Source organism: Lampris incognitus, chromosome 3 (assembly GCF_029633865.1).
Source record: "Lampris incognitus isolate fLamInc1 chromosome 3, fLamInc1.hap2, whole genome shotgun sequence".
NCBI classification, from domain to species: domain Eukaryota; kingdom Metazoa; phylum Chordata; class Actinopteri; order Lampriformes; family Lampridae; genus Lampris; species Lampris incognitus.
The window spans coordinates 33,073,751-33,097,652 of NC_079213.1; positions in this window are offsets into that span (position 1 = coordinate 33,073,751).

The window sequence follows — 23,902 nt, forward strand, 5'->3', positions numbered from 1 at the left end:
GAAAAGCAGCGGCTGGCGATACCACATGCATCGGAGGAGGCATGTGGTAGTCTGCAGCCCTGCAGCGACCGGGACGGCTCGGAAGAGCGGGGTAATTGGCCAAGTACAATTGGGGAGAAAAGGGAGGAAAATTAAAAAAAGAAAAACATGTAGCTGTAACACGCTGCACAGAGGAAACAGTGAGCCAGAAGGTGCCTCAGCTCTCACGGTAACAGATGAGCAGAGATGAGCTGATAGCAGAGATGAACAGAGATGAGCTGATAGCAGAGATGAGCAGAGATGAGCAGAGGTGAACTGATGGCAAAGATGAGGTGATAGCAGAGACAGTGATTAAAGTGGGCCGGAGCTACCCGGATCCCGACACCGGCACTTCCCCTCCTCCCCCAAGTCAACCGGAGCTGAGATCCGGCACTCTGTAGACAGGAGTAATTTCAACCTTTTTGTCACAGTAAAATTTAAAACAAAAAACATGATGCAGCCAATTCACAAGCATTACAAAATAAATCGCAAATAAAGTCGTTCTTCCATTTTTATACTACTTTACTTTTTCTAAAAGTTTGAATGATATCGCGTCCTCACGTGACCCACACCTGCCTGCTGTCTGGCTTCACCAGACTTGACATCAAAAGAGACTGGCTTCACTCTCACGGGTCAGGGTCAGTTCACCGCACCAGGCAGACAAGACTCGAGAGAGCGTCAACCTGCTACCTGCGCTATTAGCTTGGATTGGGGGGCATAAAGAGTGAGTATCTTCAGTGTATTTCCAATAGTATTTCCAATAGTTTTGTCTAGCTCTGCTGTGGTTTTCATTCAAGCAACTAACGTTAGCGAACGTAGCGTTAGCTAGCTAGCTAACTAGCTATCTTCCACCCGGTAACGTTGCTAGCTAGTTGCTGACGTTGCTGGCTAGTTGTTTGAATGCTGCTAGGCAAGTTAACTATCGGTAGCGTACGGTAACGTTACCGGTAGCTAGCTAGTTATGTTTGTCCAACCTTAGCTCTGCCCATGCAATATTTTCATTCAAATAACTAACTAGCTAGCAAACGTTAGCTACCGGTAGCTATTATTAGCTAACAATGCTAACGTCGGGACTACTGGACCAGTGGTTAGCTAGCCTAACGTTAGCTAGCTAGCTACCATTCAAACAACTAATCGCGATAGCTAGCTAGCTAACGTTAGCTAGAGATCCCCCACTTACCAAATCCCACTTTAACCCCTGAGCAGAGATGAACTGATAGACTCGGCTCAGTCCAAATTGTGATACTCTATCGACCTCCTGGCTGTTACTCGTTATTTCTTGAAGAATTTGGAGAATTTGTCTCAGGCCTTGTTACTCACTCTAATGAGATTCTAATTCTAGGTGATTTCAATATTCATCTGAATAAGGCTGCTGATCCTCTAAGTAAAGCCTTTCTGGCACTAGTTGATACTTTTGGGTTCACTCAGTTTGTTCAAGAGTCGACTCATTGCAGTGGTAACACCCTTGATTTGGTTTTATCTAAAGGAATAGCTGTTTCTGATCTGAATGTCTTACCAACCAAATCTGCTGTGTCAGATCATTTTCTCATCAAATTTGAAGCATTATTGGCCTGTCCAGTTAATGTCAGCACAGATGTAATTGGCACTCGCCATATTGGTCCCTCCACTGTAGCTGCATTTGGCCAGCAGCTGCCTGAAGTCTTGGCTCCTTTCACTGTGGTAAATGACTCTGTTGAAAATTTCACTAGTGACTTAAATGTGTCCCTTTCTAGTCTCCTCGATTCAGCTGCACCTCTCACTACCAGAGCTAGGCAACTAAAGAGGCCTACACCCTGGTTTAATGATGAGACACGTGCTCTTAAGCGGACCTGCAGGAGACTGGAACGTAAATGGCGAAAATCAAAATTGGAAGTTTTTTACCTATCGTGGCACGAGTGTTTATTGAAATACAAGCGTGCTTTATCTACTTCAAAAACATCGTATCTCTCTCACTTAATAAATATTAATAAACATAACCCCAGATTTCTCTTTGACACTGTATCTAAACTTACTAAATGCAGTCGTCTATTAGCTGCTCACCATTCACAGCCCATGAATTTCTAGATTTTTTTTCTCCAATAAAGTTGATGAGATCTTAAACAAAATTAGTTCTTCAACTCCATCTACTCCTGCAGATCCTGTCATACTAAATTCATATCTACACAATGATTCACTGACAGTTCCAGTTATTACAGCTTTTGAGACTATCTCTCTTGATACTTTGACTAAGTTCGTGTCAGCTTCTAAACCAACTGCTTGCCTACTTGATCCCTTACCAGCAAAACTTTTAAAGACCTCTGACCTTTTCTTGGACCTACAATGCTAGACATCGCTAATTTATCTCTTACTACTGTCATTGTTCCCAGCAGTTTTAAGACAGCTGTGGTTAAACATCTACTTAAAAAACCGCACCTTGAGCCAGGGTCTTTTAATAACTATCGACCAGTCTCTAATCTTCCATTCTTCTCTAAAATACTAGAGAGAGTTGTGTATCAACAACTTTTGACCCATATAAAAGAAAACCATCTATATGAACCTTTTCAGTCGGCTTTCAGGCCCTGTCACTCCACTGAAACTGCTCTGACCAGAGTGGTAAATGATCTTTTACTGGCTATCGACTCTGATTCCACTTCTGTGCTTCTACTACTGGACCTCAGTGCAGCCTTTGATACCATTGATCGCTGTATACTTTTAGATAGATTAAACTGTAATTTTGGTGTCTCTGGCTTAGCTCTCTCTTGGCTTAAGTCCTACTTATCTGGAAGAACACATTGTGTCTGCTATAATAATATTATATCAACATTTTCTGACGTTAAATATGGTGTGCCTCAGGGCTCAGTTCTTGGCCCTCTACTTTTCTCTCTTTACATTACACCTCTTGGCCAAATTATACGCAGTTATGGAATAAATTCCCATTGCTATGCTGATGATACTCAGCTGTATGTGCATATAAGGGCTGATGATCATACTCAAATCACTAACTTAGAGGCCTGCTTGGCTACTGTGAAAAACTGGAGTCACTTAACTTTCTGCTTTTAAATTCAGATAAAACCGAGATGCTAGTCATTGGCCCTGCTAGACACAGACACCAATTTGATCAAGTAACGATAACAATCGACAACTCTGTGGTTTCACAAAGTGTGGCAGCCAAAAATCTTGGTGTTACGTTTGATCCCAGCCTTTCCTTTGATAAGCACATTAAAGAAATCACAAAGACTGCCTTTTTTCACTTATGTAACATAGCTAAAATTCGGTCTTTTCTCTCCATGGCTGACGCAGAGATTCTAATACATGCATTTGTTTCATCCAGACTTGATTACTGTAATGTTCTGTTCTCAGGTCTGCCACAATCTAGTACTAAAAGTCTTCAGATGGTTCAGAATGCTGCTGCTAGAATCCTAACTAAAACTAGGAAATTTGACCATATTACACCAATTATTGCCTCCCTTCATTGGCTTCCTATCCATGTTAGATCAGAATACAAGGTGCTTCTGCTGACTTATAAAATCCTAAATGGGCTTGCCCCATCTTACCTGTCTGATCTCCTTAAACCTTACATGTCATCTCGAGCTCTTCGTTCTTAAAATACAGGGCTCCTGTGTGTACTCAAAGTTAAAAAGAAGTCAGCTGGTGGCAGGGCCTTTTCCTATCAGGCTCCGTTGTTGTGGAATAACCTGCCTGCTGCCATCAGACAATCAGAGTCGGTTGAGTCCTTTAAATCCCAACTTAAAACTCATCTTTTTGCCTTAGCTTACAATTAGTTGCCTTTAAGTTGAGTCCTTCACAACCTGTACTGGATGGCGGGTTGGTTTTCTGTCTCAATGAATTTACCAACCACTGTTCTGCCGACGAGATTATCGAGTATAGATTACAGAGTATAGATTATGACTAATTGATGACTTAATTGATTATGGCTAATGACTATTGCAAACTGTTCTCTTCTCTAACATGTCTTTTCTCTCTCTCTGAATGATGTCTTCTTCTTTCTCTTTTTCTGTGTTTGAATGGTGTCATGTGAGTCTCTCTTGCGTGCTTGTGCAGTCGGTTCTCCTCCCAGGTCTCCGTGGTGATGGTGGTCGCCATTTGGATGCTGCCTGCCCTTCCTCTCCTCACATAAGTTTTTCTTTTTTTTACATGATGATGCTGGTCGCGTGGCTTGAGTCCTGGACTATTCCGTTGGCATGTGGACACTGCTTGGCATCCTGTGCATCATGTTCTTCATAAATTTTATGTCCATTATAATTCTGTTATCCTCTTTCAATGTTGTATTATGTAAATTGCGTGAACACGGCATCCATTGCCCGCTGTGCGTCTTGGGAGAGAGATCCCTCCTCTGTTGCTCTCCCTGAGGTTTCTTCCTATTTTTTCTCCCTGTTAAAGGTTTTTTTTAGGGAGTTGTTCCTTAACCGATGAGAGGGTCTAAGGACAGTATGTTGTGTTGCTGTTAAGCCCACTGAGGCAAATTTGTAATTTGTGATATTGGGCTATACAAATAAAATTGATTTGATTTGATAGCAGAGATGAGCTGATAGCAGAGGTGAGCTGATAGCAGAGGTGAACTGATAGCAGAGGTGAACTGATAGCAGAGGTGAACTGATAGCAGAGATGAGCTGATAGCAGAGATAAACTGATAGCAGAGATGAGCTGATAGCAGAGATGAACTAATAGAGGTGAACTGATAGCAGAGGTGAGCTAATAGCAGAGGTGAACTGATAGCAGAGATGAGCTGATAGCAGAGATGAACTGATAGCAGAGGTGAACTGATAGCAGAGATGAACTGATAGAGGTGAACTGATAGCAGAGGTGAGCTGATAGCAGAGATGAACTGATAGCAGAGATGAACTGATAGCAGAGGTGAACTGATAGCAGAGGTGAACTGATAGCAGAGATGAACTGATAGAGGTGAACTGATAGCAGAGGCGAGCTGATAGCAGAGATGAGCTGATAGCAGAGGTGAACTGATAGCAGAGGTGAACTGATAGCAGACCGACAACCCTTAAACTAACTGGAACATTACCTGCCTGATCTGTTTTGGGGTCAGAGGTTTAAGGAAAAGGTTTGGACACACTCCGTGACCTGGCCAGCATGCAAACCAGGTGGCCAGCGTTCCCTTTCACAGTTCCACAACACATGATGGAATTTGCGCTACCTTCGTTTGAAGGTGCATGCGCACACACAGAGCTCGACACGACAGTGGGACACCGGCACGGCTTCCCAACATGCAAACACAGACATGCAAATACTGCCACATGCGTCGACCTTTCTTCCGAAGAAATGTGAGGAAAGAAGGCGACTATCTGGGTGTTTCGTTCCCCAAGGAAGGACAAGACGCTCAGGAGACCTGAGACAGAGCAGGGTGAATGAAATGACATTGACATTGGATTCTCACAATGAATGAGTCTTCTGCATGTAACCCACCCTATTTTACAGCAGCAGTGGGCAGCTGCAGCACCCAGGGACCAACTCCAGTTCTTCTCTCCATTGCCTTGCTCAGGGGTACAGGCAGGAGTATTAACCGCAACATGCATGTCTTTTTGATGGTGGGAGGAAACTGGAGCACCTGGAGGTCATCATCAGCGGTCACTTGGGGTCAAGTTTGACTGTCCTTTAGGACGCCTGCTCGTGACAGTGTTTTACATGGAGTGGCTGATGCGCCTGCAGCCACCATGAGGTCCTTAGCAGGGGGTGTCCAGAGTCCAACGGCATGGAGAACCAAGACGATTGGGGACCACCCTCTGTTGCAGCCTTCATCCACCTTCACTGCCTTTGTGGCCTGGAGACATCTTCCACCAGTTCTGCCGTTGAGGTCTTTGTTGGATTGCGCTTCGTCTGGAACCTCCCCCTTGACATGTCCACCTCGGGTGACCCTACCAAAAGCCGAGCTCCGGATGGCATAGCTGTTGGGATCATTTGTACGCATAAGCTTCTCCACCACGGGAAGGTGGAGATCCAGGAGAAGACACCCGGATGAAACCCACGCAGACACGGGGAGAATATGCAAACTCCACACAGAAAGGACCTGGGACGGCCCAGGGTTCGACCTAGGACCTCCTTGCTGTGAGGCACCAGTGCTAACCACTGGACCACCGTGCTGTCTTGCTGGGAGGTTCGAGACATTTCCAATTCGACCAGATGGGATAATGCAGGTACAGACGTTCGCAAACATCTAACCTGCCAAAAAGTGTGTCTGAGTGTTGTGATAAATCCTGTAACGTATTAAAGACTCACCGGCGTGTCACTGTGTTTTCTTACCCCGCCATAAAAAGGCAGAGAAACAGCAGAATTTCCTGTAGGGATCAACAGACATCACAGAGGATACGTCCTCATTTCCACTGGATAATATTTGAATAGAGCCATTAGAATGTGTGTGCGTGTGCGTGTGTGTGTGTACACATGTTTCTTTGGTAGACATTTGCATAGTTTGTTTGAACAGCCTTGTCTGGTCTGGCTTTTACACAGGAGCCACATCAGAAACCAAGTCTGAAGGTGGGTCACAGGAAACGCCGACAGGCCGGCGTACTTTCCCCGTCCAACCACCAACCGGGCATCAAGACTGGCTGGAGATTAAGGAGTTAAACCTGGAATGGGGAAAACAACCACTGTGTTCAGGTCCCGCTTAAATAGATTTACCAATTCTGACACTCACCTGATTCTTCATCGAGGATTCGATGTGGGAAAACAAATCTGCCTCTTTGTCTGTTAGAAGACTAGACTAATACTTTATGTCTATCTCTGCGCAGATGAAGTGGATTATTAAACCGTTATAAAGAATCGTACTGACTACCGAACTTCTGCCGGAGGGAAAAATGCAGCCTCCGTTTATTCGGTCGTTTTGGGAGAAGAAGAAAATGAACAGCGTCTCAGTGACGTAATCAATCCGCGCATGCAAGCGCAACACCGCCCACTTGTGGACAAACAAAGTCGTAAACAAAATAATAGTACACAGTAACACAGTCATACAAATACACTGGTGTCATATCTCAACACTCCCACTTATGAATCATGAGCTTACTGTATACATTTTCATATTCATAGAACAAAAATAAAAATAAAAAAAACTTGGTATAACCCATACCACTCACATTTCACACACCAAACATTGCCTTAGCAAATGTCTTCAGTTTTACCTTGGATGCGGGCTTCGTCATTACATCCGCAACCATTTCGTCTGTAGGGCAATACACCAATGACATCCTTTCCTTTGACTCCTTGGAGTACACACAATGGTCTGATTGGTTTTGTGTAAAACCATCACCTGTCAAACACTCGTGTAACAGTAAGTTCCAATTGCGGCCAGACTGCTTGAGGCCGTAGATTGACTTCTCTAGTTTACACACTAGTTTTTCTCCCTTCTCAATATAACCCTCAGGTTGTTCCATGTATATGTCATAGTCTATGGGGGCATGAAGATAGGCCGTCTTTACATCCATCTGATGTAAAATCAAGTCATATTGAGCCGCCTTCTGTAGAAGCACTCGAACACTTGTTAGGTTGGCTGTCGGCGAAAATGTCTCCCCATAATCCACCCCAGCTCTCTGGCTATATCCCTTTGCTACAAATCTAGCCTTGTACTTGTCGTGTCTGTCTATATCTGTCTTTATCGAATACACCCACCTTCCTCCCACTGTTTTCTTGCCCTCTGGCAATTTCGTAAGGGTGAATGTTTTGTTGTCTCTTAGAGACTCCATTTCCTCGTCCATTGCTCTGGACCACTTTTCTGATTCTGGCGATTCCATGGCCTCTTTAAAGGTCAGAGGGACACCGCACACTGCCCTGTATGCATAATCTATAGTAGTGAGTGAACTGTCATCACTGTCGCCCTGACTATAGTCAATCAGGTATCTCGGAGGGTTGCGTTCCCTTTGGGGGTACCTCCCACTGGCTGAGGCTTGTGACGTCACCCTTGGGTGCTCCTCGTCATCATCCTCGGGTGCTGACTGTGTACCGTCAGTCTGTACATTTTTCTGTACTCTAGGCTGAGTTGCAGCTGTCTCAACAGACTTTCTCTCTCTTACCCAGACCTGGTGTCTGAGTCTCATTTTCACTAGTTGCCTTGTGTACAAACTTAACTAGTCTGTGTTTCTGTACTTTCTCTTGGTCAGGGTAGTAGGTAGGCCGGGCTGTTCTTGTTGTGTCCTACAAAACGCCCCCTCTCACATCTAGAATCTAACTTTCCCTTGTCCTGCTGGTAAGCATAGCATTCTGTCCCGAACTTTTGCATTCTAGCCATGTTGCACTTTTTTCCTGTCATTGCCGTGTATGGCGTAGTGCCTGTGTGCTTGTTGAAGCATCTGTTTCTGGTGTGGGCTGCCTCCTGTACAGCATAATGCCAGAGGCTCTTTGGTAGACCACTATCTATTAGCATACACCTTGCCATCTCGAATAGTGTGCGTCCTTCTCTCTCTGCAACGCCATTTTGATGGGGAGAGTATGGGCAGGACATCTCATGTCTTATTTTGTTCCGTCTCAACAGGGTTTGAAACTCCTTGCCTGTAAACTCAGTTCCATTATCCGACCTTATGCATTTCACTGTCCCATAGGGAGCTACATCTGCCAGAAATTTCTCGGTCGCTTGCACTGTGTCACTCTTTGTTTCTAAGAAATAAACACACGCAGCCCCTGTGAACACATCTGTAAATGATTGCATGTACCTGAAACCATTAATGGACTCGTTTGCCACAGGACCGGCTAAATCAGTGTTTACCAACTCCGGTGGTGTCTTGGCTTTTGTAGTGATATAACGCCATGTATATCCACTGGAACTACACTAGGTGTTATGTACTACCCGGACTGTTATTATGGTTACACCACTACCATGTATGGGTATTACGTCTGCCTACTGAGCCACGATTAAACCTGAGTTCTATAACCCGGTGTGGTCATTGATCCTCGACCAATACTACCCCAAGTATTACTTCATGGTGGCAGCGGTAAAGTACTCTCTATGAAGAATGAAGATAGACTGATAAAATTATCCGTGGATAATTTCTGTCATCATTCAAGCAAGAGTGCGCCGGAGCTGAGCTAGCCGCAAAGCTAACTAGCTAGCTAGTAACAGGAGAGGTCATAGCATCGCATCTACCGACGACGAATTGGTCAGACCCGGACCTGGGTGAGGCAATTTCACTGTATAAACAGAAAATGACTCTGTATTTAGAAGATGAAGAAATAAATGGCGCAGCTAAACAAGCTAGGAAAATATGTCGTGGAATCGGAGATGAAGGATTAAAAAGACTGAACGCCAGTGGTCTCACTGATGATGAAAAGAAAAAGCCTGCCAAACTATGGGACTTCTTTGAAAAACAGCTAAAGTTGAACGTAAATTTCAGAATCCATAGACTGCAACTGATGCAACACAGACAGAAACCAGATGAGAAAATCGATGATTTTGTGACCAGAGCCAGAACACTAGCACAGAAATGTCAGTTTTCAGACGAAGAGCTTAACGAGCGTATGATTGAGCTTATTATTGCGAGCACTCCCCATGATGCCCTGAGGAATGATCTATACAGCAAACCAAAAGGATATTCCTTAGCAGAGGTTCTGGCCGAGGGACGACAATATGAAGCCCTGACAGCATGCAATGAACAGTTAGACAAACTTAGCCTGTCACACAATGAGAGAATCCACGCAATGGACAGGGACTGCATATGTCGTAACTGTGGGAGAAGCCACAAACCACGTCGATGTCCTGCATATGATGATGAATGCAATGCATGTGGTGCAAAAGGTCACTGGGAGCGGTGCTGCAGGAAGGCCAAACGAGAGCACCAGGAACACTCCAGCCAGAGCAGGAGCGGTGGAAGTAAGTCCCACACACCACAAGACAAACAGCACAAGCGCAAAACCTATATAGACAAAAAGCAACCGAGCAGGACTCGCATACATGCTGTAGAGAGTAGCAGTGAAACAGACAGTGAGAACAAAAGTACTTACCAGAAACAGTTCCACTCCATAACTATCAGTGAAAAGTGCATGCATAGCATAGACAGCAAGCCGGCCAGAGAGGAGGTGTACACAGTCCTGAAGGTGACACCACCTGACCTACCTGGTCGTGGATACACACTACATCTGAAGATAGACACAGGTGCGTCAGGCAACACATTCCCATTGCGTACCTTCAAGCAGATGTACGGTGAAAATGCATGCACCCAGAAACGACTGAAAAAAAACCAACAGGAGGCTATCTGCATACAGTGGTCACGCCATCCCCTGCCTAGGCACCATTGACATTCCATGCCAGTACAAAGAATCCAAATGGATCAATGCAAAGTTCTATGTTGTAGACGTACCAGGGCCAGCCATAGTTGGGCTGCCAACATGTGAACTGTTAAACCTAGTGACTGTCAATGTAGATGCAGTGACCGAGAAAGGACATGCAAACCAGAAAAAAGTCAACACAAGACAGACAAAACCCAAAATGACCATATCTAACAGTGCAGACCTAAAGAGAGCATACCCAGACCAGTTTGACAAAATTGGCAACTTCAGTGGAAAGGCCAAGCTCTTCCTGAAAAAGGATGCTGAACCATTCATAGATCCACCACGTAAGTGCAGCATTCACATCAAAGACAAACTGAAAGATGAACTGAATAACCTAGTCGAACAAGATGTGTTAAGAAAAGTAGAACAGCACACAGACTGGTGCTCGAGTCTGGCATACAGCACAAAGAAAGACAGTTCCCTTCGCATATGCTTAGACCCCCAAAAGCTTAATGCCAGCCTTAGGAGATGCCCACACAAGATTCCTACTGTGGAGGAACTGAACCCGAAGTTTGCAAATGCAAAAATATTCAGCAAACTTGACGCAAAAGCTGGATATTGGTCAATACACCTAGAGGAAGAGTCACAACTGCTAACCACATTCCGAACTCCATTTGGTAGATACTGCTGGAAACGTTTGCCATTTGGTCTCAGTGTCTCTCAAGATCTCTTCCAGGCAAAGATGGACCAAATCCTGGAGGGGCTCGACGGTGTCATCAGCATAGCCGATGATATCGCAGTCTACGGAGCAAGTGAAGAGGAGCATGACAGGAACCTGACCAACCTGATGGAGAGAGCAGCCAAGACAGGTATTGTGTTCAACAGTGACAAGTGCACAATCAAACAGACAAGCATCTCATTCTTTGGCAACCTGTACACAGACAAAGGTATCAAACCTGACCCAGCCAAAATCAGGGACATCCAGAAAATGCCGACACCCCAGAACAAAGATGAACTGAGCAGATTCTTGGGGATGCTGACCTACCTGTCACCCTACATCCCAAAGTTCGCAGACAAAGCACACACACTGAGGGTGCTGCTGAAAAGTGACGTGCCTTGGACATGGGACACTGACCACCAAAAGAGCTTTGAGGACCTGAAATCAGTTATCAACGAACATGACTGCCTGAAGTACTATGATCCAAGCACACCTCTGACACTTGAGGTCGATGCATCACAGAAAGGACTGGGCATGGCACAAGTGCAGAACAAAAGACCCATAGCTTTTGGCTCAAAGACACTGGACGACTGCCAATCCAGGTACAGCAACATAGAGCGAGAAATGCTTGCCATAGTCTATGGAATGCAGCGATACCATACCTACCTGTATGGGAAGTCATTCATTGTAGTTACAGACCACAAACCCCTTGTTACCATATGCACAAAGCCACTGCATGCCGCCCCGCCACGGCTTCAGCGAATGCTGATAAAAACACAAGGATACAACTACGAGGTCACGTATCGACCAGGAAACCAGATGGTCCTGGCAGACACACTCAGCCGACTACCCAACCCTGAGAACAACAGCAACATCGAGCTGGACGAGCGCATTGACGGAATAGAGGCAGAAGTCGAGGATCCAGAGATGCTCACTGTTGCAATGATAAACTTCTCTCCCGAGAAACAGGACGCACTCCGCACGGAAACCACCAGCGACCCCAGACTCAATGCACTGAAAGAGCTGATCCACCAGGGATGGCCAGACAACATCAAAGCTCTACCAAGACAACTACGTGAGTACTGGTCATTCAGAGATGAGCTCGCAGTTGAAGCAGGAGTCATATTCAAAGGCAGACAGGTGCTCATCCCAGACTCCATGACTGATTCTATACTCGAACAGCTGCATGTAGGACACCAGGGCATCGAAAAGACACGGCGACTGGCGAGAGAAAGTGTCTACTGGATCAGAATGAACGATGACATCGAAAGAGTCTGCAGGTCATGTAACATATGCGTGGAACATCAGGATGCAAATCCAAAGCAACCTCTCAACCCATACAAATACCGTCAAAACCATGGCAATCCCTAGCTTCTGATCTATTCGAGATCGATGGACATCAGTATTTACTGATTGTGGACAGATATTCTAAGTTCCCTCTAGTGGATGATATGCCCATGCCTGTGTCCAGCCGGGCAGTTGCACAAAAAATGGAAATGTACATGTCGCTTTTTGGGAGGCCTGACGAGATACTTACAGATAATGGACCCCAGTACACAGGGCACGCGTTCCAGAAATCCACGGCTGACTGGGGAATCAGGCACGTGACAAGCTCACCCCACTATCCAAAAAGCAATGGATTCATTGAGAGGCATGTGCGACACATCAAATCCATTGTGAAGAAAACCATGAGACAAGGAGGTAACATACAAGTGGCCTTACTACAGGTCAGAGCAACACCCATCGACAGTAAACTACCATCACCAGCAGAACTGATCTTCGGAAGGCCAGTCACCACCCTGCTGCCGAGTCGCGGGGACCCAGGCAAGGAGGAAAACCGACTCCACCTGGAGCAGAGAACAGCAAACATGAAGGAACATCATGACCGCAGCAGCGGCAGAGAACTACCTCCACTCGGTCCCGGACAGCACGTATCTGTCCTAAACAAGGAAAAAAGGGACTTGGTATCCAGCCACCGTCGTACAAAAGTGCGATGAGCCAAGGAGCTACAGGAGCTACATTGTGCAAACATCAAATGGGAACAAACTCAGACGTGGCAGGAGCCACCTGCGGGAAATTCACCACCCCCATGCACTGAGGAGCGCAAGAACCCGCTTCACAGAACCTCAACGGGACACTCATGCAGCTGGAACTTCTTCCAGCGAAACCTGTGAAACACACAAGACAGTATGCACAAGATATGGAAGAGCTGATTCCAAACCAGCTCACTACAAGGACTATGAGTAGAGACAATCACACACAAAAGGAGGGCTCTGAATATGTTTATTGTTTTTTGAGATGGACAATTCTGAGTGTGTTGTCTAAAAAAAAAAAAGAGAGAGAGAAGGCAACCTCTGTGTAATGACTGTACAATGCTGATCAATGATTGTACCACATTGGAATGTTTTAGAGTATTTTGATACTGTAAAAATTGAAAACGAAACAGGGGGGATGTAGTGATATAACGCCATGTATATCCACTGGAACTACACTAGGTGTTATGTACTACCCGGACTGTTATTATGGTTACACCACTACCATGTATGGTTCTTACGTCTGCCTACTGAGCCACGATTAAACCTGAGTTCTATAACCCGGTGTGGTCATTGATCCTCGACCAATACTACCCCAAGTATTACTTCAGCTTTGTCTGTAGGTTTCCTGTTCCTGTTCTGGGTAAACTTCCCTTCTATGCATACTGCACACTCTTTGTCAGGTTTACACACTTTACCCTTTATATGCATATCATCAGTGATATCCTGTAGCTTTATGATATCGTCATAGTTGCAGTAGCCCATTATCTCATGCCAAGTTTCTATATCATGGCTCACATGGCACTTTTCAACAACACATTCAGTTTGCAAATAGTACATTTTCCCCTGTACAAAAATGTCAAACCTGGTACCATCTGGTGACATCAGGGCACCTCTGCCCTCTTTGAAGAACACACTGGCTCCGTGTGCTGTCGCAGACTTCACAGAGAAGAGCTCTTGGGGGTACGACGGAATATATAGTGCGTTCCGCAGTGTCACTCTACACCGTTGCCCCTCACTGTCGAGCAGACATACCGTAGCATCTCCCCTGCCCTGCACCACACCAAAGGTGCGCTTACCGTCCGCCAGCTCCATGCAGTGTTTCTTTGGCTCGAACGAGCTGTCAAAGCTCTTGAACTTCTTCTTATTATTGACTATGTGGGAAGAAGTCCCACAGTCCACAATCAATCCTGGTTTGAACTGTTGCTGTCGTCCTGGTCCTGCTGAGCTGGTCTCTCCAGCCTGCACCCTGAAGATGTAGTCCTCTTCTTCCGCAGCATTCCCCGGTCCCTGACCTCGACCTGCTCCGTGACCACCACCGCCGCCGCCACCTTGCTCGCGTGCACACCTGGCTCCATCAGCACGGTCCTTCTTCTTGCACACTTTGTCCGTGTGACCCTTGACCCGGCAGAAGCCGCACCACACGCTGCGTGAACAGTCCGTTTTCCGATGGCCATTGTCACCGCATCGCCAGCACACCGTTTGTTCATCATCTCCCTCACAGCGTTTCACTGGCTTTTTCTTAGGCGCTGCGTGGGCCTTCATCACCCTCTCGGACGTCTCGTCCGATGCTGTAGCATTAGCTACATCTTCAGCCGCCTCAAAGTTTCTCAGTTTGGCCTTAAATTGTCCCAATGTCAACTCACTGTCGCCATGTGTCACCATTAGAGTGAATGGCTTATATCTCTCGGGTAACCCCCTCATCACCATGGCCATCATTAGTCCCTCACTCGGTGCTTCTCCCGCCCCTTTGAGAGCCGTAATGATTTGTTCAGCTCGGATAATGTATTCGGTTATCGTCTCATTATCAGCTTTCTTTAGCCCAGTCAATGTTACATACAGAGTGACAATCCGGGGTCTGCCCTTACCAATGTAATGTTCCCGCAACACCCGTAGACTCTCTCTACCTTTGTTCTTCGTTTCTCTGAAGATCAGTCCCAAGCTTGTGCTGTTCAATAAAGGCGCCAATGCGCAGTAGGCGTCCGCGTTCCGCTCCTCGTCTAGGGCCTGCTCTTCCGCTGTCAAAGGTCCCACGGGCTCGGTAAGAATGGTGGTTTTCAGCCCCACACCATGCATGCAACAGAGCATTCGCTCTTCCCACAGTTCATACTCATCGGCCTGTCTGTTGAATGTGGGCCACTTGCTCTTCTTCCGCTCCATCTCCCTAGGTAGCGTTAGCTTAGCTTAGCGTTCCGTTAGCTTCCCGATAGCCTCTCTCGATGCTAACTAGCTTCACACTTGCTAACTTGCTACTCCGTGCTAACCTGCGTTCATCCCGCCATCCGAGGTTATCACACCTCGTGTACTTCTTTTATCAAACTTGTTAGAAGACTAGACTAATACTTTATGTCTATCTCTGCGCAGATGAAGTAGATTATTAAACCGTTATAAAGAATCGTACTGACTACCGAACTTCTGCTGGAGGGAAAAATGTAGCCTCCGTTTATTCGGTAGTTTGGGGAGAATGAAGAAAAATGAACGGCGTCTCAGTGACGTAATCAATCCGCGCATGCAAGCGCAACACCGCCCACTTGTGGACAAACAAAGTCGTAAACAAAATAATAGTACACAGTAACACATAGTCATACAAATACGCTGGTGTCATATCTCAACACTCCCACTTATGAATCATGAGCTTACTGTATACCTTTTCTTATTCATTGAACAAAAATAAAAATAAAACTTGGTATAACCCATACCACTCACATTTCACACACCAAACATTGCCTTAGCAAATGTCTTCAGTTTTACCTTGGATGCGGGCTTCGTCATTACATCCGCAACCATTTCGTCTGTAGGGCAATACACCAATGACATCCTTTCCTCTCTTATGGTAGACCTTATAAAGTGGTATTTGATATCCACATGTTTGCAGCGTTGCCTACACACCGGGTTCTTCGCTAAAGCTATTGTCCCCTGGTTGTCCTCATAAACCACTGTTCTCTTGTATTCATATGAATCAATACCTCCCAGTAACTGTTCAACATACATTCCTGGATGGCTAAAGCCAGAGCCATATACTCCGCCTCGCACGTAGAAAGTGCCACAGTAGCTTGTTTCTTGGCTTTCCAAGAGATAAGTGCACTTCCCCTGCTCATGCTCACACAGTAACCTGATGTGCTGCGTCTATCCGCAGTATCTGAAGCCCAGTCGGCATCACTATATGCCTGTATGCCAAGCTTCTCGTCGCTCTTCCTGTAACAGAGCTGTTTGTCTGTGGTGCCCTTAAGGTAACGAAACACATGTTTTACTGTCACCCATTGCTCTTCAGTAGGCTCTGCAAAATGCTGAGATAGCTTGCTCACAACAAAACATAAATCTGGACGTGTACATGTAGCTAAGTATATTAGACTCCCGACCACCTCTCTGTACTTTTTCACATCTAACATTTTTGGTGCATCTTCTGAGTAGTCTAATTTCTGCTCACATGGGGTTTCTCTTACCCTGCACTCCTGCATATCAAAACGCTCCAATATTTTCTCAGAGTACCTTTGTTGTGAAACTGTTACACAGTTGGCGGACTGAGTGAAGTCCATCCCAAGAAAGCACTTTAACCTGCCCAGATCTTTCATCCTGAATTTTGTGGACAACATCTTTTTCACTTTACTCAGCATCTCTGTGCTGCTTGATGCTATGATAAGATCATCTACCCAGGTTATAATGATCGTTTTCCCTTCCTTTGACTCCTTGGAGTACACACAATGATCTGATTGGTTTTGTGTAAAACCATCACCTGTCAAACACTCGTGTAACAGTAAATTTCAATTGCGGCCAGACTGCTTGAGGCCGTAGATTGACTTCTCTAGTTTACACACTAGTTTTTCTCCCTTCTCAATATAACCCTCAGGTTGTTCCATGTATATGTCATAGTCTATGGGGGCATGAAGATAGGCCGTCTTTACATCCATCTGGTGCAAAATCAAGTCATATTGAGCTGCCTTCTGTAGAAGCACTCGAACACTTGTTAGGTTGGCTGTCGGCGAAAATGTCTCCCCATAATCCACCCCAGCTCTCTGGCTATATCCCTTTGCTACAAATCTAGCCTTGTACTTGTCGTGTTCGTCTATATCTGTCTTTATCGAATACACCCACCTTCCTCCCACTGTTTCTTGCCCTCTGGCAATTTCGTAAGGGTGAATGTTTTGTTGTCTCTTAGAGACTCCATTTCCTCGTCCATTGCCCTGGACCACTTTTCTGATTCTGGCGATTCCATGGCCTCTTTAAAGGTCAGAGGGACACCGCACACTGCCCTGTATGCATAATCTATAGTAGTGAGTGAGCTGTCATCACTGTCGCCCTGACTATAGTCAGTCAGATATCTCGGAGGGTTGCGTTCCCTTTGGGGGTACCTCCCACTGGCTGAGGCTTGTGATGTCACCCTTGGGTGCTCCTCGTCATCATCCTTGGGTGCTGACGGTGTACCGTCAGTCTGTACATTTTTCTGTACTCTGTTTTGGGTAAACTTCCCTTCTATGCATACTGCACACTCTTTGTCAGGTTTACACACTTTACCCTTTATATGCAGACTATCAGTGATATCCTGTAGTTTTATGATATCGTCATAGTTACAGTGGCCCATTATCTCATGCCAAGTTTCTATATCATGGCTCACATGGCACTTTTCAACAACACATTCAGTTTGCAAATAGTACATTTTCCCCTGTACAAAAATGTCAAACCTGGTACCATCCAGTGACATCAGGGCACCTCTGCCCTCTTCGAAGAACACACTGGCTCCGTGTGCTGTCGCAGACTTCACAGAGAAGAGCTCTTGGGGGTACGATGGAATATATAGTGCGTTCCGCAGTGTCACTCTACACCGTCGCCCCTCACTGTCGAGCAGACATACCGTAGCATCTCCCCTGCCCTGCACCACACCAAAGGTGCGCTTACCGTCCGCCAGCTCCATGCAGTGTTTCTCTGGTTCGAACGAGCTGTCAAAGCTCTTGAACTTCTTCTTATCATTGACTATGTGGGAAGAAGCCCCACAGTCCACAATCAATCCTGGTTTGAACTGTTGCTGTCGTCCTGGTCCTGCTGAGCTGGCCTCTCCAGCCTGCACTCTGAAGATGTAGTTCTCTTCTTCAGCAGCATTCCCCGGTCCCTGACCTCGACCTGCTCCGTGACCACCACCACCGCCGCCACCTTGCTCGCGTGCACACCTGGCTCCATCAGCGCGGTCCTTCTTCTTGCACACTTTGTCCGTGTGACCCTTGACCCGGCAGAAGCTGCACCACACGCTGCGTGAACAGTCCGTTTTCCGATGGCCATTGTCACCGCATCGCCAGCACACCGTTTGTTCATCATCTCCCTCACAGCGTTTCACTGGCTTTTTCTTAGGCGCTGCGTGGGCCTTCATCACCCTCTCGGACGTCTCGTCCGATGCTGTAGCATTAGCTACATCTTCTGCCGCCTCAAAGTTTCTCAATTTGGCCTTAAATTGTCCCAATGTCAACCCACTGTCGCCATGTGTCACCATTAGAGTGAATGGCTTATATCTCTCAGGTAACCCCCTCATCACCATGGCCATCATTAGTCCCTCACTCGGTGCTTCTCCCGCCCCTTTGAGAGCCGTAATGATTTGTTCAGCTCGGATAATGTATTCGGTTATCATCTCATTATCAGCTTTCTTTAGCCCAGTCAATGTTACATACAGAGTGACAATCCGGGGTCTGCCCTTACCAATGTAATGTTCCCGCAACACCCGTAGACTCTCTCTACCTTTGTCCTTCGTTTCTCTGAAGATCAGTCCCAAGCTTGTGTTGTCCAATAAAGGCGCCAATGCGCAGTAGGCGTCCGCGTTCCGCTCCTCGTCTAGGGCCTGCTCTTCCGCTGTCAAAGGTCCCACGGGCTCGGTAAGAATGGTGGTTTTCAACCCCACACCATGCATGCAACAGAGCATTCGCTCTTCCCACAGTTCATACTCATCGGCCTGTCCGTTGAATGTCGGCCACCTGCTCTTCTTTCGCTCCATCTCCCTAGGTAGCGTTAGCTTAGCTTAGCGTTCCGTTAGCTTCCCGATAGCTTCTCTCGATGCTAACTAGCTTCACACTTGCTAACTTGCTACTCCGTGCTAACCTGTGCGCATCCCGCCATCCGAGGTTATCACACTTCGTGTACTTCTTTTATCAAACTACTAAATAATACAACGTTATCTGGGCCCATAACCTGTTAGAAGACTAGACTAATACTTTATGTCTATCTCTGCGCAGATGAAGTAGATTATTAAACCGTTATAAAGAATCGTACTGACTACCGAACTTCTGCTGGAGGGAAAAATGTAGCCTCCGTTTATTCGGTAGTTTGGGGAGAATGAAGAAAAATGAACGGCGTCTCAGTGACGTAATCAATCCGCGCATGCAAGCGCAACACCGCCCACTTGTGGACAAAAAAAGTCGTAAACAAAATAATAGTACACAGTAACACATAGTCATACAAATACGCTGGCGTCATATCTCAACAAAACTACTAAATAATCCAACGTTATCTGGGCCCATAACCTGTTAGAAGACTAGACTAATACTTTGTCTATCTCTGCGCAGATGAAGTGGATTATTAAACCGTAATAAAGAATCGTACTGACTACCGAACTTCTGCCGGAGGGAAAAATGCAGCCTCCGTTTATTCGGTCGTTTTGGGAGAAGAAGAAAATGAACAGCGTCTCAGTGACGTAATCAATCCGCGCATGCAAGCGCAACACCGCCCACTTGTGGACAAACAAAGTCGTAAACAAAATAATAGTACACAGTAACACATAGTCATACAAATACACTGGTGTCATATCGCAACATTGTCTTTGCCCTTTCTTTCAATCTCAAGTCGTCCAACCGCAGACGTCGTTTTAGCCAACATTTCTAATAGCCGGTTTCATGAAGTCATTTTCAGTACCCGATACCGAGAAATGTGTCTCTGGCTTTTCTACTCCAGGAACACCAGAAACTCAAGATTGAATTCAACACGTCGGCGACTAGCTTGTCGATCTGTCCGTTGGCCGGTGGAGTCATCCCCCCGTGGGATGGATGGAGAAAACTATATTTTCCCGTCTCTTAATCTAATCTTAATCTCGTTTTAATCTAATCACGGGAGCGGGCCAGGCTAAACTATCTGCTAGCCAATGCTGACCGGCAGTTCCGGTAACACCGAGGGCGGTCTGGCAGCAGCCTCGCCTAGCCTTGACTGTTGCTGTGTCCCAATTCAGGGTCTGCATCCTTCAGAGGGTGCGTTCTTCGGCCGATTACGTCATAGCGCTGCGCTAAGGCTGTCCCAATTCGCAGGCTCCGTCGGATGCAGCCCACAAATGCGGCCTTCTTTTCCCTCTTTTCGAGGGATGCACTTCTACCATCCTTCGCAGACTTCCATATCCCAAGATTCTTTGCGCGCAGCTGCTCCGCCCGTTCTCCCCAAAAACAAAAACAAAGCAAACAAAAAATAACGGACGGTGGACGAATGACGATTCAAAGCACCGAGCAAGATTTCACTTATACATGTAAGTATTGTGTTTCTACTCATTTGAACATCTAACGCCAGATATGTTAAACTTCAGGGGACCTTAGAACCTCAAAATCTCTGTTAAAATACGTGACGTTAGATGAAGAGGCCCTTCTCCCTGCTGTTGGATGGAGAGGCTCTTCTCCCTGCTCGAGAGGCTGATAGAGAGGCGTTGATTTATTTTTGTTTTTTGTGTGTGTATCAATTGTTATGAATAAGTCTATTGTGCAAAATGTTAGATGTTTTATAAATTAAAATATTGTAGCGAATTCGGGGGGACAACGCAACCACATGAACTGCCGCGGCCGGGAAGCGAACCTGTATCGCCCGCACCGCACGAGGTATCGCTAATCGCTAGACTAAAGAATCAGTCCCTCCAGCCAGTGGCCAACGTGTTTACTTATCCATGCACGTTACAATATTGTTGCTTTGTTATATGCGTTATCTATTCGTTTTACTATTTACAACTACAGTACAACTGTGGTGGACACGTATTGGGGACAGAATTCAACCCAGGAACTAAGGGTTAAGTCATGGTTGCCCTGGCAGGTTAACGCAGGGTTAAGTTATGGTTGTCCAGCCAGTTTTCTGGGGATTCTTGCCACCTCCGCTCAGTCGAGCTGTGGTTTGGTTGTCTCTCTGATTTACCGTGGATTAAAGAAAGTTGCCTACACGGCTAAAGTGTGAACCTACGGTCTTCTCCGTTCCTTCGGCTCTACACTGGTGACCCCGACGTCGGTTTTCGGATAAGTTTTCTGAAACCACACACATTATGGCTACGAACGCCGTTGCAATGAAACTGCCGGAGTTTTGGGAGTCTTCCGCGGCTACATGGTTCGCGCAGGCTGAGGCACAGTTCGCGCTCAGAGACATAACAGCAGACGAGACCAGGTACTACTACGTAGTGGCAGCGCTGGGGTGCGCTACGGCTTCCAGGATAAACGGTTTCATAACCGACCCACCGGCCGATGGTAAATACGCCGCACTTAAACATATCCTCCTTGAAACTTTTGAACTGTCAACAACGGAGAGAGCACGTCGCCTCTTCGCAATTCAGGGCTTGGGAGATGGCAAACCATCGGAGCTAATGAGCAGGATGTTAAACCTACTGGGTCAAGAAAAGCCATGTTTCCTGTTTATGGAGCTGTTTCTGCGCAACATGCCGCCCCACGTCCAGACTGCGCTCGCTAACTCCACCATCACTGATCCCCGTGAGCTGGCAAAGGAGGCTGACCGATTCTTCGTCGCTACACAACGTTCCTCCCATGCCGGGGTGCTGGCTCCTACCTTCACTGGCCCCCCGCCGACATCGCGGGCGTGGCCCGACGGTGGCGCCACAGCGTCAGACCGCTACAAGCCCTCTGGACTCTGTATGTACCACGCTCGATTTGGTGCGAAAGCTAAACGGTGCCGTTCCCCCTGCAACTACAGGCCGACGGGAAACGAGAGGGCCAACACTCAGTAGTGGCCATGAGTGTTGGCGATACGAGCAGGCTACTCTTCATCCTCGACACCATCTCCGGTCGGCGATTTCTTTGTGACACGGGCGCACAGAGAAGCGTGCTCCCTGCTACTGACGTCGACATCATGGGCGGGGAGCGGGGCCCCCAGTTGGCGACGGCTGACGGCAGCCCTATCCACACCTACGGCGTGCGGTCTGTAGAACTGTGTTTTGGTGGACAACGTTTCACGTGGGAGTTCGTCATGGCCAATGTAACGCTTCCCCTCCTCGGAGCTGATTTTTTGTGCGCTTACGGTTTGCTAGTGGACATTCAGAACAGCCGTCTGGTCGATGCCTTAACCTTCTCCTCCTTCGCATGTACGCGGAGGGAAGCGGCCTATGCAGGTCTAGCCAACTCTCTCTCAGAGGCAGACAAGTTCAACCGCCTCCTCGCTGAGTTCCCTGACCTCACCCAGCCTACCTTCTCTGCACCTACCGCTAAGCATGGGGTGGAGCATCACATTGCTACGAAGGGGCCCCCGGTCTACGCCAGAGCCAGGCGTCTCGACCCCGCCAAACTCGCCATTGCCAAGTCTGAGTTTGAGCACCTGGAACGCATGGGGATCATCCGCCGCTCTGACAGCCCGTGGGCGTCCCCACTCCACATCGTCGCTAAGCCTGATGGAGGTTGGCGCCCATGCGGGGACTACCGCCGACTAAATGACGCCACCACGCCCGACCGCTATCCTGTCCCGCATATCCAGGACTTTTCTGCAAACCTGTCTGGCAAATGCGTCTTCTCAAAAGTCGACCTGGTCCGTGGTTATCATCAAGTTCCCGTGCACCCCTCAGACATCCCCAAGACAGCGGTGACTACCCCATTCGGCCTATTTGAATTCCTACGAATGCCATTTGGACTCAAAAACGCGGCCCAGTCCTTTCAGCGGCTGATGGATTCAGTGCTCCGTGGCCTTCCTTTCGTCTTTGTCTATTTGGACGACATACTCATCGCCAGCGCCTCCGAGGAAGAACACCTGTCCCATCTTCATGCCCTCTTCACACGCCTCAGCCAGCATGGGCTGATCGTCAACCCGGCGAAGTGCCGGTTCGGGCTGACAGCCATTGATTTCCTCGGGCACCGCATCACTGGGGACGGGGCAGTCCCCCTGCCCTCAAAGGTGGAAGCGGTGGCGGCCTTTCCGCGCCCCCAAACAGCTCGTGCGCTCAGGGAGTTCATCGGGATGGTGACATTCTACCACCGCTTCATTCCCCGAGCCGCCTTTATCATCCGGCCACTGTACAAGGCGCTGAAAGGCATGTCCCCCAACCAGGCGGTCGACTGGACAGCAGAGAGGGACCGTGCGTTCACCGAGACTAAAGCTGCGCTCTCCCAGGCTACCCTGCTAGCGCATCCTTCACCTACAGCGCCTATTTCCATAACCACGGATGCATCGGACTATGCTGTTGGTGCGGTTCACGAACAGTGGGTGGGGGGGGCTTGGCAGCCTTTGGCCTTTTTCAGTCGCCAGCTTACACCCCGAGAGCGCAAGTATAGTACTTTTGACAGGGAACTCCTCGGTCTCTGGCTCGCCGTCCGGCATTTCCGTTTCCTGCTAGAGGGCCGCGAGTTTACTGCGTACGTGGACCACAAGCCCCTCACGTTTGCCATGTCCAAGACGGCCGAGCCATGGTCCGCTCGCCAGCAGCGACAACTCTCCTACATTTCGGAATTCACTACCGACATCCAGCACGTCGCTGGTAAGTCTAACCAGGTAGCTGACTGCCTCTCTAGGGCAGTGATTGGAGCGGTCCACCTAGGCCTTGACTATGCACAGATGGCCGCTGACCAGGCCACGGACCCGAGCGTCCTCCGCCTCCGGGCCTCCGACACGGGGCTCCGCCTGCAGGACGTTCCTTTCAGCGACACAGGTGTCACCCTCCTGTGTGACGTCTCCACAGGACAGCCCAGGCCCATCGTCCCGCACAGCTGGAGACGCCCCG